This window comes from Chrysochloris asiatica, unplaced genomic scaffold, assembly GCF_000296735.1.
Source record: "Chrysochloris asiatica unplaced genomic scaffold, ChrAsi1.0 scaffold00020, whole genome shotgun sequence".
Classification (NCBI taxonomy): Eukaryota; Metazoa; Chordata; class Mammalia; order Afrosoricida; family Chrysochloridae; genus Chrysochloris; species Chrysochloris asiatica.
Window position 1 is genome coordinate 16,436,741 of NW_006408538.1, and position 15,000 is coordinate 16,451,740.

At 39.8% G+C, this 15,000-nt stretch overlaps 1 protein-coding gene across 1 annotated transcript in view; it reads right to left on the reverse strand.

Annotated features, from left to right (window-relative positions):
• The window catches only part of ASCC1 (activating signal cointegrator 1 complex subunit 1), a 178,376-nt gene that overhangs the window by 33,553 nt on the left and 129,823 nt on the right, over positions 1–15,000 (reverse strand). The window lies entirely within an intron of this gene.

Genomic DNA, 15,000 nt, shown 5'->3' on the forward strand with positions numbered 1-15,000 from the left:
GATTGTGTGGATCATGACAAGCTGTGGACAACATTGTAAAGTATGAGTATTCCAGAACACTTACTTGTACTTCTGAGAAATCTGTACCTGCAACAAGAAGCAGTTGTTCAAACAGAGCATGGGAACACTGAATGTTTTAAAACTAGGAAAGGTGTGAGACAAGGTTGTATTCTTTCACCATACTTACTCAACATGCTTATGAGGCTACTGAAAACACCATGGCTTGGCTCAGGGGCACCTTAGTCCTCAAACTGACATCTTTGCTTTTAAACACTTTAGAGAGGTTTTTGTTTTTGTAAAACACAAAACAAAATATTGTGACTTGAATTAAACTTTACAGAGTGTATCATTAGTTTCACATTCAATAAATCATATACTTTGTTTCATTAGAGGGTTGCAATCCTCATGTAACAACAGTTAACAGTATTTACCTCTATTCACTTAACTGTTTGTTGCATTTCTCCCTGTGTCTCCTGCTACCTTCATCTTTCCTCTGCTAATCTCCCTCCTGAGCTATATTACCTGCCCTGTCACCCATGTTAACATGTGTCTGCCTTCTAACCCACGAATAATTTTCTCTTCTCCACAACCGATCCCCTGTAACCATCATAGATTGTTTCTTTTATGAAGAAAACTTCTTTTTTTTTTTTAACTTTTTATAATACTGGTCTCATACAACATTTGTCCCTTTGTGAAAAAACCAATCTGTTGGAAGAAGTACAGCCGGAAGCCAGGATGGCCAGACTTCATCTCATACTTCCAACATAATCCTCAGGAAGGACCAGTCCCTGGAGAAGGATATCATGCTTGGTAAAGTGGAGGGTCAGAGAAAAAGAGGAAGACACCCAGTGAGATGGGTTGGCACAGTGGCAGTAACAATGGGCTCAAACGTAGTAACGATTGTGAGGTTGGTGCAGGACCGGGCAGTGCTTTTTGGTTCTGTTGTGCACAGGGTCACTATGAGTTAGTATTGACTGGATGGCACCTAACAGCAACAATAATTTCTCTCATCTTAATGTCCTCCAAATTCAGCCATGTTGTGAGGTGTTTCACAGATTGGTATTTATTCATCAACATTTTGTAGCATTCCATAGCGTGCATGTACTATAAAGTTTGTTTAACCATTATTCTGTTAATGGGCATTTAAGCTGTCTCCACCTTTTTGATATGTCTCTTGTAGACAGCATATTGAAGGATCCTATTTTCTTATCCATTCTGCTCTTTATGTCTCTTAATACATTTAATCCATTTATATTCAGTATAATAATCTATAGGTATAAATTGATTGTTGTCATTTTTCTCTGTGTATGCTTTTCTCTCTGTGTGTGTGTGGTACTGCTGGGTTCTTTGTTCCACATAATTTTCTATGCTGAATTCATTTTGTTTTTCAGTATTCTTTTCATTTTCATTTCTGTTGTGTTAATGTTTGCTGAATCTTTCTAGTTTTCCTATTTTGATGTGCAGGTTTATTTTTTTCTTTGATATTACCCTGTAGTTTACTACTATTTTCTCTGATAAAAAGGGTGTTTTATCTTGAAATCTACTTGACTTCCTTGCTATTTGGAAGTTCTGTATCTACACTATTCCCTTCTTTTTGCTTTGTAGTTGAATTCATTTTACATTGATATACCTGAGGTTCCCTAATTTCAATCTTGTAAGTTTGTTTTATGTTAAATACTTCTATGTATAGACTGAGTTCTAGGGAGTGTTTTCATGTATGGTAATCTCAAGTTGTAGTCTGCTGTGGTTGGTTCTCAGACCAAAGAACACTCTTTAGAATATTTTGTAAATTTGGACTAGTCATTATAAATTCCTTTGATTTGTATTAGGAAATGCCTTATATTTGCTGTACTATCTGAGGGACGGCTTTCTGGGTATATGATTCTTGGTTGGCAATTTTTTTTTTCTTTCAGAGTTTTGGATATGTCAATTAATTGCCTGCTTGCTTGCATAGTTTCTTCTGAGAAATCAGAGCTTAGTTTTATTGGTTTTCCTCTGTAGGTAACTTCTTTTTTCCCAGAGCTTTGATTTTGGAAAGTGTTACTATGATATATCTTGGTGATTTTCTTTGGGGATCTATCCTGTTTGAGGTTCATTCGGTTTCTTGTATGTTTATCTTCTTGTCTTTCATGGTATTAGGGAACTTTTCTTCCAACAACTCTTGGAAATTTTTCTCTGAATTAGACTCTTCCTATTCTGGAATTTCAAGCACCCGTAAATTGTTCCTCTTCTTGGTGTCCCACATAACTCAGGCTTTCTTTGGATGTTTTCATTCTTTTTCTAATGTTCTTCTAGCATACCAGCCTTGAGAGATTTATCTTCAAGCTCACTAATTCAGGCTTCCGTTGCTTCACATCTACTCCTTTATCCTTTCAATGTTTTGTCCATTTCTGAGACCTTACTATTATTCTTCTGGATTGCTAATTACACGTTTTGTATTATTTCAAAATTTGCATTTATTTTGTCTGTTTATTCTTGTAATGTTTTCCTGAATTCTTCTAAAGTTTTTATTGTATTCTCTTTGGTTTCCTCAATCTTTCTATTAATTCTTTGAAGGTACTTACGTATCATTCTTTTGAATTATTTTTCAGTTCGTTCCATTACCTTTCCATCCTCAGAAACGTGTTCTGGCTCTCCATCTTGGTCATTTTGTTTGAGACATTTTCTCATTTCTCCATATGAGCTAAAATTATTTGTTGTCTCTGAGGCATTGTGGGGCTGTTGCATTTGTAAAAACAAATAGTGCAGTTGTTGGTTGGACCAGGAGGGGAGAGATCTCTATGGGGCTCATGCAATTCAGGGAGTTCATGAGGTGGTCTTGCATGGGATGTGATAGCAGAGTTCCTGGTGCTACACGGAGTTCCTATTGGCCTCACTGTCATATATATATGTTCAGGGCACTCAGTGAAAAAATATTTCATGGGGTCTGGTTTCAGTATCTGCTAGAACCACAGGGAAGCTGGGGGTGGGATGACTGGTCTGGTGGCTTTGTGGGTTTTGTAGGCCTGGAGCTGAGCACACCTGAACCCAAGCACCAAAGCAGTACAGCCAGCTCCCACCTCACACTGGTGTGGCTCCCAATCACATGGCTCCGAACTCCCCGAGAGCAGGGTATATGCTGGGGGTGGATGAAGGTGGGAGCTGGTCACACATTGGGTCACCATGGGAGGATGGGGAAAAAAGAAGACATCAAACGTTTCTCATCATCCTCTTGAATCTGCTCTCTCAAGCCTCCCTCCACTGCCAAAGCTGCTCACAGATGGTGGAGCCATGCCTGGCCAGCCATTCACCGGTCAGTCTCCCTCTCTTGCTCGGTCTCTCCTCCCAGCAAGCACTCCACCCACCTCTCTAACCTTTCTTCTGAAGTTCTATGTGCCACCATTTTCATATGTGTCTGTTTTATTTTGTCTCTTTGTATCTTTGATATAGAGGGTCAGTGTAATGTGCCTGTCTAGTCCGCCATCTTGCCAGAAGTCCCTTTAAAGTTATATGCAGCTGATGTGCCTAATGAAATACATATTGGCTGAATCAGGAGTAGCAATTAGTAATAACCAAAAAAGAGGGCATAATATACATCCAAGAGACTGCAGCACCTCAGATCTAAGAGGCAAGGTCAAGGCCTCTTTCTGGGAGGAGTCATTCTTATATTTGCCTCTCTAAGGAAAGTAGCACAATGGAGGAAAAACTGAGTTGCAACCTATTAGCATGTGTCTCCTGCTTCCAGTCTCTCCATGAATAATGTACCAAGGATCTTGTGCCTACCCAGAGCCCAAGTCTTCACCTCCACCAACTGAAATGGCGTGATGGAGTTCCCTTCACAGAACAGAAACAGGAACTTCTCTGACTCATTCCTCTTCCCAAATCACCTGTTTTGTTTACAGTAAAAAATGAAGAATTATAACAGCCTTACGGAGGTGCCTGACAAAAATCAAGACAAACAAAGCCAAGGAATGAAGGCTCCAAAACTTCCTTCAAATAATCACTCCAGGTTGTACTTTCTGATGTTTGACTTGAACCTCAATGCTGATGTAAGGATTATCATGTGTAAGACTGCTGGTAATGCCAAATGACCTATGAGAGAATAAATTAAAGCCACTACATACACACAGGATGTTGGACAATTCTGCTGAAAACCTCAGTAGTCAAATGCCAAGCGGGCCCTCCCTCCCTGCCAAGCCTCGCAATTTTAAAAAGTAGCAAGAAAAACTCTGGGATTGGGGGAGAAGGAGGGAAGAGGCTGTGCTGACAGGGCTTAAAGAAACTGTATCCAGTTTCGGAACACTCTAGCGCTTTCAGCCCATTTCCTTCTACAGCAGCACGTAGACTCAGCATCAGACAGGGCCTCTGGGAGTTCAGTCTGCTGCAAAATTTATTCCAGAGAAAACCTTGTGTGGGACATGGATACTACTACTTTACCAGGACAAAACTGCCCCTGGTGGCTGATGACCAGCAGAGACTCGCCAAGGTCCAGAATCTGTGACCACAAGCCTAAAGGCAGGTGCTCTTTGAGAGCTAGTGTAGGTAAGGCTCTGCAGATCTTCCCTTAGAAGAATGCCTCTTAATGCTCATTAAAATGTGTTACATTCTTTTGGTTTTTAGTCTGGCCATCTTCCCTCAAACATTATTCGTAATGATCCCTCAAAGAAATGCAACAAGTATAGATGGTTGGTCATTGTATTATATGTTAGGAATGAGTGCACATCATCAGCAAGGCATGCCTGCCTGAAGGGGAGCACTGGAGACAGTGGCAGAGATGTATTCTTCTTGTCCTGCAGTCTGAAGGGGAAAGGTTTTAGGAGGTGAGGCATGAAGAGCCGGACTTGTGCCAAGACAACAAATTCAGAGAAAAAGCAGTGACAAAGGAGAAAGCAGGTCACCCAGTTCAAGCCATTAGCACTCTTAACTTTTCCCATTTGGGAATAGTATCCAGAAGTTAAAGAACAGATCCAGTGCCCTAGGCAGCATTAAGCACAACAAAAGCGGTCCAAACAATAGCTGGTCTTGGTACAGCAACTAGGAAGACAGGAGAGAGAATGTCACTTGTTATGTTTGATTTTCAACTATGTCACCTCATGAGATAACAAGATACGAAATACGAGGGAACTCGAAAAAGTTTATGGAAAAATTCTATTATCTTTTCATTCAATTTTTCCCCATGAACTCATCCTCTGGTCCACAGAAAGCATATCACTGTAGCATTACATACCATGACACACACTTATACTGCTTTATAATCTAGTACATATGACCTCCCTTCCCTTTGCAAAGGAGTGGACTAAGTGACCAGTCAGCAAAAGCCTTGGAAGACTGGAGCTATCATCCCTCCAACACGAGTTGCATGGCCACTACAATGTAAGAAACTGGCATCAATGTTTGAACCTAGAGCTCTAACTGGAGTTCTGGTTGTTCACACCATGACTTTTCTCACTTTTAATCTGTAGTAATAATGTTCATATCTGAGCAGTCATTTAAAAACTGTGCCATAATTGGGATATAGGACAGAAGGCTTTCTTTCTCTCTTTTTTTTTTAATGTTTTATTGTGAATTATGTGATAGTTTACATGGGAGAACATTAGCTTTACATTCATCCTATTGTATATTGTTTAATTGCCATGGTTACAATCCCCTCCATGCATCATCAATCAGCCAAAGGGTATACCCTGCAAGCCTGCCCGCTGGTCATCAGCACACAGCCCCTCTCCCTCTCTGGGTCTAAAGTCCCCAGCTACTCCCATCTCTCCACGTCATTGTCTCTGCCTTCATCTCTGGAGTCACTGCTTCTCTGGTTAGGGTCCCGTTCTCCACTCTTCTCCTTTGATGGTCCCAGGGACCTCTGTTCCTAGACTGCAGTCAATCATTCCCCTCCTTTTGCTACAAAACATCTACTTTTACAACTCCATCCCTAACAATCAGTCCTAATAACAATTATTCACTATTGTATCACAAGAGACCTATCCGCAACTCCTTTCATCAGCCCCACCCAGACAGATTGGATACTACTCAGTGGAGATTCTACCTTCCTCCGCGCCCTCTGGATCTAGGCTCCCTCTTGTAAGCCAGTTACTTCTTGCCTTGGTAGCCCCCCCACCCCCACCCCCACTTTGGGTAGAAAGCCTTATTTCTTAAGAAGTCACCACAGCTTCATGGTATAGTGAGTGGACTTGATAATTTCTTTTCTCTATTCTCTAATCAGACCATAGTCCTCTGGTATGGCTCTGCGGATTAATGCACTGGACTGCAAGGTTGATTTGAATGGTAAGGTCAGTGGTTCAAACTCAACAGCTGCTCCTTGGAAACCCTTTACAGAGTTGCTATGAATCGGAAACGACTTGATGGCACTTAGCAACAACAATGTTTACAAAAACATGTGGGCATCATTGGCACCAAGTCACTCAACCTAACATGGTTGTATTTGTTGTTGTTGTTAAGTGCCATCAAGTCGTTTCCAACTCATAGCAACTCTGCGTAGGGTTTCTGAGGAGCGGAACTGCCAATCTTTTGGTTAGCAGTCCAGTGCTTATCCTATGCACCACACCAGGACACCTGGCTGTGTTTAGCTGGCCTCAAAAAGAATAGTGCTCTGTTGCCATCTCTGGGCCTCCATTTACATTCTACTACTTGTCTGTCATGGTGTGGCACTGTAGGATCAGCACTGGACTACTAACCACAAGGTCAGCAGTTCAAACCCATCAGTCACTCCTTGGAAGCCCTATTTAAGGTCACTCTGAGTCATAAGCAACTCAACAGCACTTCACAACAACAACATTTTTTTTCTACTTTCACTGTCTTTGCCAAACGCTTACTTATTTTTTGTTATTGTGCTGGGGAAACTGTTCCAAATCAGTCATTATCTGCCTGAGCCAAAACAATACACGGAAGTATTCCAGTGCCACAGCAAAAATGAGAAACCAATGAACACAAATTTAAAAGAGACCGAGAAAGGAGAATGGAGGGGAGAGGAACGTATCACGTATGAACAGACAGGTACGCAGCAGGTCAGGGAAGGTGCGTCTTTCCAGAACGGGTGTTAGTTTCTGTCAAAAACTGGCCAGTTGCTCATTTTTCAGGTTCATTTTAACAATGGTTTCATCCCACTGACAGCCGAATCTTTGGTTTTCCTCATTGGTGCTTAAAGATTCTACTTTCCATGCAAGGTGACATATAAATTTAGAAGGAAAGTTTTGGTGAAGTGCTACCTGGATTTGAATCACTCTCTGCCCTACTAACAGTCTAAAAGAAGGATTTTAAAAATCACACCGAAGTATTTCAAGCTAAACTTTGTCCTCATATAGCAGGTGCTCTTCAGAAACTGTCCAACTAATTGTCCATAGTCTTTCAGTTCCTTTCATATACAGGGTGGCTTCAAAAGTTCATAGAAAATGGAATTAAAGTGGAATTTTTCCATGAACATTTTGAAGCACCCTTGTATATAGGATGTTGTTCCTATTACTGGCAAAATACGAAAAGTCCCTAATAATTTCCTGTGATTTCCTATTTTTATGAGTTTTGCTTTGTTTTTTAATTATCAAGAATGAAGCAGAGCCACAGTTACCACAAACATAGCAAAGTAATAGTGGTCATATTTCGGCAAGAAGTTTTATCACAAGTGCCTTCCTAAATTCTATATTTTTCTAATATCCATGCTAATTATAAAATTAGCACAATTTACTTTTAAGTTCAGTGCTTCCTACTTTTTGTTCAATAATTTTTTGTGAAGATATTCTGTAATAGGCTTAAATGAAATCTCCAAGGAAATTACTGTCCATGTTTCAAGTTAATTAGTGCATACCACAGAGAAGCAAACAATTAGTTATGGATATATTTTGAAATAAAAGGAAATTAAATGTAAACTCAAGCTCAGTATTCACCATAGCTGCTGAGTCTTTCTATGTGAAGTAATAGAGTTGCCATCAAATTTAACTGAAAATAAACTTTGTGTATTAATGGAGAAATGTTGAGTGTGATCTACCGGTATGTTTAACTGGAGACTCTGTCTCCTGAATCAAGTAACCTCATTTTAAAGAAGAAACACACATTTTGTAGAAAAGAAAGAAATCTAGTTAACAAATTTAATAGGATTAAGTGCTATTGTTTGAGGAATATGTTTAATATAATTACATACCTGGTGGTGGTGGTTATGTACTGTGGAGTCATTTCTGACTCACAGCAACACTGTATAGATTTTCTGAGGCAGTAAATCTTTATGGGAGCAAAAAATCTCGTCTTTCTCCCACAGAGTGGCTAGTAGATTCAAACTGCTGACCTTGTGGTTAGCAGCCTAACTCATAACCCACTACACTACCAGAGCTTCTTAATTTGTATACATAGAAGGTCTATTAACTATGCAAATCTAATCATAAGGCAAGAAGCTGTGTTGGGCAAAATAAAATTAAACTGATCTCTAACCTGTTAAGACAGGGGGTCAGTAAACGTTTATATATATATATATATATGTGTGTGTGTGTGTGTGTGTGTGTGTGTGTGTGTGTGTGTGTGTGTGTATGTAAAGGGCCAAGCGGCCATATGTTCTCTGTCAGCTATTCAACGCTGCTGCTGTCAGATGAAAATGTAGTTGCTGGTAAGCGCTTTTGCACCAGTTCTGACTCATAGTGACCCTGGTGACTGGTGGGTTTGAACTGCTGACCTGTAGTTAGCATCTAGTGCTTGTCTTACAGCACCACACCAGGACTCCCCAGGGTGAAAACAGCCATAGGCAATACCTAAACAAATGAGTGTGGCTGTATTCCAATAAGTCTTTATTTATGGAACCTGAAATTTGAATTTCCTATAAATTTCACATCATGAAACAATATTCTTTTTATATTTTTCCAGCTATTAAAAAGTTTAAAAAGTCCATTCATAGTTTGAGGGCCATACAAAAACAGGTGGCAGGCAGTATATTTGGCACTTAGGCTATAGTTTACTGAACCTGACCCTTGCTCTAAGAGTTTTCATAAGTACTAGGCAAAAATATCAGCTCTGCCATACCTGTGTTGTTGTATGAGGTTGGTCGAGTCAGTTCTGAATTAAGCAACCTTGTACGATTACCGAGGTGTGTAAATCTTTATGGGAGCAGAAAGCCTCATTTTTTTCTCTTGGAGCATCTGGTGGATTTGAACTGCTGACCCCCAATGTATAACCCACTACACCACCAGGGCTCTTGACATACCTACCATTCTAACAATGCATAATGAAATCTCTTTCTTTTCAGAGATTTTCCAGAATCTAATTTCTGTGGAATTTTAATCAGTCAGTACATCCAGAAAATCCTCCTGAGTGCTAGTCAGGAAGGAGTAAGACACAGTGCTAAGTATGGAGAGGTACACAAGAGTCTCTTCATGCCCAGTGGTGAGAGGAGGCAGGAAGGTCAGAGAAGGGGAAGAATGCCATCAGCTAGGATGCTGGGTCTTGCTCTTCAGGAGGTTGATGAACTTTGAAGAGAAAGAAGATTACAATAAAAGGAAACAGAGATAGATCAAAACTTTAGGGAGTAGCCAGCCATATTTGTTGTCGTTTAATACCATCAAGTCAGTTCTGACTCACAGCAACTGTATAGGGCTTCTGAGGAGCAGCTGGTGGGTTTGAACTGCTGAGCTTATGGTTAAAAGTCCAGTGCTGATCCTACAGTGCCATACCAGGAGTCCATTCTTTTAAGGGATGAATAAAAAACGTAAACCCAGAGGCAAGAAGAAAACTAGGAAAGCCAAGAAAGAAAGTAACTGAAGGGGAAAAGTGTTTAACAGTCTCAGCCAGGCTACCGAGGAGACAAGGAAAAAGAGGCAACAAACTAAACAAACTGGGGTTACTGGGCTACTGGTGATTTTTGCCTGTTGTTTGCTTGAGGTGAGAGAGAAATCACAAGGAATTAAAAAGGGAACAGTCTGAAAAGAAGAATGGCTTTATAGCGCTCGATCAATTCAAGAAATGGGCTTCTTGTTTCTTAAAGCAAAAGAAAAATCACTCAGAGATGTAGTTACCTTCTTACCTGCTTGCTCTGAGGGAAAACATTTAATCAACAAGTTGGCTCCTTACATAAATAAAATTCTTAGACCCTTAGAAATCAAATGGCCCAACTTTTGTGGTAAGGTTTGTTTTTATTGTTTTTAAGTGCTACAGAGTCAGTTCCAACTCATAGTGAACCTGTATATGGTTTCCAAGGAGCAGCTGGTGAGCTTGAACTGCCGACCTTACAGTTCAAACCAACTTTGCAGTCCAGCGTATTAACTCGCAGTGCCAATTAGCAGTTAATAAAACCTGTATCTATTCTAAACACTGACTTGATGGCATTTAATAACAACATTCTAAACACTGTAGTCATAACTTAAATGTCTCTGGAAGATGGTTAATTGAAAAAAAAACCAACAACACATATACATTAGATGGTCAGTGTCTCATTCATTTCCTAAGGTGTGTGTCTGTCCTTCCTGCTTTCTTTTTTAAAAATGCTTATTTTGACATAGTTTCAGCCTCACAGAAAATTTATAAAAAGAACACAAGATGCTCCTGGGTACCTATTTTTTAATCCTTTACTTCTTATTACCTATTTCTTATTTGACTACACAAAGGCTTTCAATTGTATGGCTCATGATAAGCTATGGACAACATTGTGGAAAATAAGTACTCTGAAATACTTAATTGTGCTAACGAGGAACTTGTAAATAGACCAAGAGACAGTTGTTCAAAACAGAATAAGGGAACACTGAATAGTTTAAAATCAGGTAAGGTGTGCACGAGGGTTGTATTCTTTCACCAGACTTATTCAATCTGTATGCTTAGGAAATTATTAGAAAAGCTGGATTATGTGACAAAGAATATGGCATCAGGGTTGGAGAAAGACTCATTAACAGATAATACAACCTTGCTTGCTGAAAGAGATGAGGAGTTAAAATACTTACTGAAGAAGATCAAAAACCACAGCCTTCGGTATGGTTTGCACCTCAATGTAAGACAGAAATACTCACCACTGGACCATAAATAACATCAAGATCAATGAAGAAAAGATTGAAGTTGTCAAAAACATAATTTTGCTTGGATCAACCATCAATACTCATGGAAGCAACAGTCAAAAAATTAAATGACATACTGCGTTAGGCAAATCTGCTGAACAAGACCTGAAGTCTTTAGTGTTCAAGAGAAAAGATGTCAGTTTGAGGATTAAGGCAGCCTGGTCTAAGCCATGATTATTTTCAATAACCTCATATGTATATATCATGTTTGGTAAGGTGGAGAGTCAGAGAAAAGGAGGAAGACCCCCAGTGAGATGGATTGGTAAAGTGGTAGCATCAATGGGCTCAAGCGTGGCAACAATAGTGAGGTTGGTCTAGGATCGGGCAGTGTTTTGTTCTGCTGTGCATAACGTCGCTATGGGTCGGTACCAACTCAGTGGCACCTAACAACAACAACATATGTATGTGAAAGTTGGACAATGAATAAAGAAGACCATAAAGGAACTGATGCATTTGAATTATGCTGTTGGAGAAGAATAATAAAAGTACCATGGACCACCAAAAAAACAAACCAATCTGTGTTGGACGAACTCCTTACATGGTCCTTGTAAGTCAAGATGGCCAGACTTCATCTATCATACTTCAGATATATTATCAGGAGGAACCAATCCCTGGAGGACATTATGCTTGATAAAGTGTATGGTCAGAGAAAAGGAGGAAGATGCCTACTGAGATGGACTAGCATAGTGGTAGCAGCAATGAGTTCAAGCATAGCAAAGATTATGAGGTTGGCACAGGACTGGGCACTATGAGTTGTTACTACTTGACAGTACCTAACAACAACACCAACATTTCTTATTTCAAACTTTAAGAAAAGGATCCTTTGAGCCATGACATGAGTACATATATGCATACCCATGTTCACTGTAGCACTATTCACAATAGCAAAAAGATGGAGACAGTCTAAATGCCCATCAACAGAAGAATACTTTTAAAAACTTTGGTACACACACATAATGGAATACTATGCAACCTTGAAGAACAAAGATGAATCTGGTAAACACTTTACAGCATGCATGAACCTGGAGGACATTACGCTGAGTGAAATTAGTCAATCACAAAAGAACAAATATTGTATGAAATCACTGTTGCAAAAGTTAGGAAATTTTTTCTTGATGAAAGAAACACTCTGTAATGGTTATGGGAGAAGGGAGAGTGTAGACACATGTTAACTTGGGTGACAGGGTGGGCAAAATACAACAGGGAGGTTGACAGATAAAGATGTCGGTAGTGGGAGACACAGGGAGGAATGCAAGAGTTAAAGAGAATAGAGGTAAATGCTGTTCACTGATGGTACATGGAGGGATGCAATGATTGAAATGAAGCAAAGTCGATGATTTGTTGAATGTAAAACTGATGATCTGCTCTGTAAACCTTTACTCAATTCACAATAAAAAGTTTTTGTTTTTTTTAAAGGAAGAAAAGGATCCTTTGACTAATTTTCCTGTTTTGTTTTTTTTTTACTTAGATCCTGGGGATAAACTTTAAACTTGACCAATCTAAGTTTAAAAATCTGTGGGAACCCAAGTAGCTTAATTAATTCTGTCTGTGATTCACTCACAAGTTGTAGAAAAGAAAAGCACACTATGAGTTCACTTAGCAGAGTTCCTATTTGGAATTCATTTGCGCTTACTCTCATCACTTCACCCTGTTCTCGCGCCTCTCCTCTGAGATTCCAGCTAACTGTCTACTACATCTTCTCACTCCATATTCTGTTTACTCTGTCTATGCAGCATTCTGAATAGTTTATTTTGACTTAATTTCCTGTTCACTATTTCTCTCTTCAGTGAAGTCTAATTTACTGCTAAACCATCCACTGAGCTCTTAATTTTACTTACTGTACTTTATAATTCTAGCATTTCTCTTTGGTTCATTTTCAAAATTGCTGCATCATTAAGGGGGAAAAAAAAGGTTTCTAATACCCTGATGAAAAATTTTTTTTTCTTTTAGCTTTTATTTCTTTCAACATAGTAGGCATAACTATTTCTAGTCCAAGTCTGATTTTATATGTATTTTTTGTTGTTGTTTTCCTCAACATTTTGTTGTTTTCCTCATGCCTAGATGCTGGGTATTTTGGGAGTAGAGTTGTTGTTGTTGTTGTTGTTGTTGTTGTTGTTGTTAAGTGCCATCGGGTCAATTCTGACCCATAGCGACCCTGTATAGAGTTTCCAAGGAGCCGCTGGTGAGCTTGAACCACTGACCTTGCAGTTCAAATGACTTTGCAGTCTGATGCATTAGCCCACAGAGCCACACCAGGGGGTCGGGAGAGAGGACAACATTACCTGGAAGAATACTTTTAGGCAGAGGATGAAGGCATTTCTTCCAGAGAAAAATGCTACCAGTCTGTTGTTGTTAAATGCCGCAGTCAAGTCGGTTCCGAATCATAGTGACCCTGTGCAGGGTTTCCAAGGAGCAACTGGTAAGTTTGAAATGCTGACCTTGTGGTTCAAACCAACCTGTGGTCCAGTGCTTATCCTAAGCACCACACCAATACTCTGAGTCTAGAGTACCCTTAATCTAAGTTCAGGGAGCAAGATCTCTCCATTTTGTCCTTTTAGAACCTCAACCGGCAATTTTTGTGCCACCTAAAAATCCTCTCTGATATATTGTCTATCACTCTGTCACTTTTTCCTGGAATTTATCCTACAATCCTTGATTGAATGTGTTGTGTGTTTGTGTGATTTCTAAGGATACAGTTATTTCCTAGTTAATCCTTTTCCATAACATTTTTCATTTTCCACGTAAAATTCTTCATAAAGTGGTATGTCGATTTCTCTAACAAGTTACCGTTTTCATATGATTCCTAAGAATAACGTGGTTGCTTTCGATACTGTGGATGAAAAGTATTATAAGATATTAGTATATTCACATGAACTGCATTTACTAAGTATCAGCATTGTACAACCGTTAGAAGTTTAGAAACTGGCTACCTGCTTAGTGATTTTATTTAAATAAGATAAAAAAATCTCCAATCACAAGAATTTCAGGGAGTAAAAATATAATAAAGCAATGGAACATTTAGATAGACATTCAATGACAGGGTTTCTAAAAAGGCTGAATTTTGAGAGAAAAAAACCCTAAAAAAGCGCTAAGTGCCCAAGAATGCCTAAGAATAGTATGCAAGATGGCTTAATATTGAATTAGATGATTATAAAATAAATAAATTTTATTTCTTCAAGCAAAATAATCTATTTTTTACTACAAAGACATACTATACTGACCCTCTAAAACAAATACGTGAGAGACAAATGGAGTGGCTATTGGGGAGAGAGGCCGAGCAAGGGATGGTGAGAGAGGGAGAATGACTGGTGCAGACGAGGCTAGACAATCTTGTGAGCAGCTCTGGCAGTAAGAGAGGCCTGGCAGGGCAGAGCTGCACAGGTGACAAAAAAGGTGTGATTCCTTCTTTTCCCTAACTCTCCCCTGGTGACCAGATGTGTGGCCAGCTCCCACCCTCAGTCATCCTCAGCCCAGACCCTACTCTCCAGAAGTTCGGAATTATATGGTTGGGAGCCACGCCACTTTGATGTGTGGGTGGGGGCCGGATGCACCATTTTGATGCGCCACTTAAATGCCTGGTTTCAGGTGGGCTCAGCTCCAGACTGGCAAAACCCGAAGAGCCATCAGACCAGCATTTAACTAGTCACCCTACCCTCAGCTTCCCTGTGATTCTAACACACTGAGACCAGCTCCAACAAGGTATCCATGAAATACTTCTGGATTGAGTGCACTGAACAAAGATAATACCAAAGCCAATAGGAACTCTATATAGGGCCAGGAATTCTCCTGTCATTTCCCTTCCACAACCTCATTAGCTCCTTGAATTACAGAAGCCACCCCTCCACAGAGATTTCTCCCCTCCAGGTCCAATAACTGCACTGTTTGCTTTTACAAATACAACAATCCCACAAAGTACCAAAGACAAGAGACAATTCTGCTTCCGTAAAGATCTGCAGCCTCGGAAACCCTGTACAGGGGCACTATGAGTCGGAAC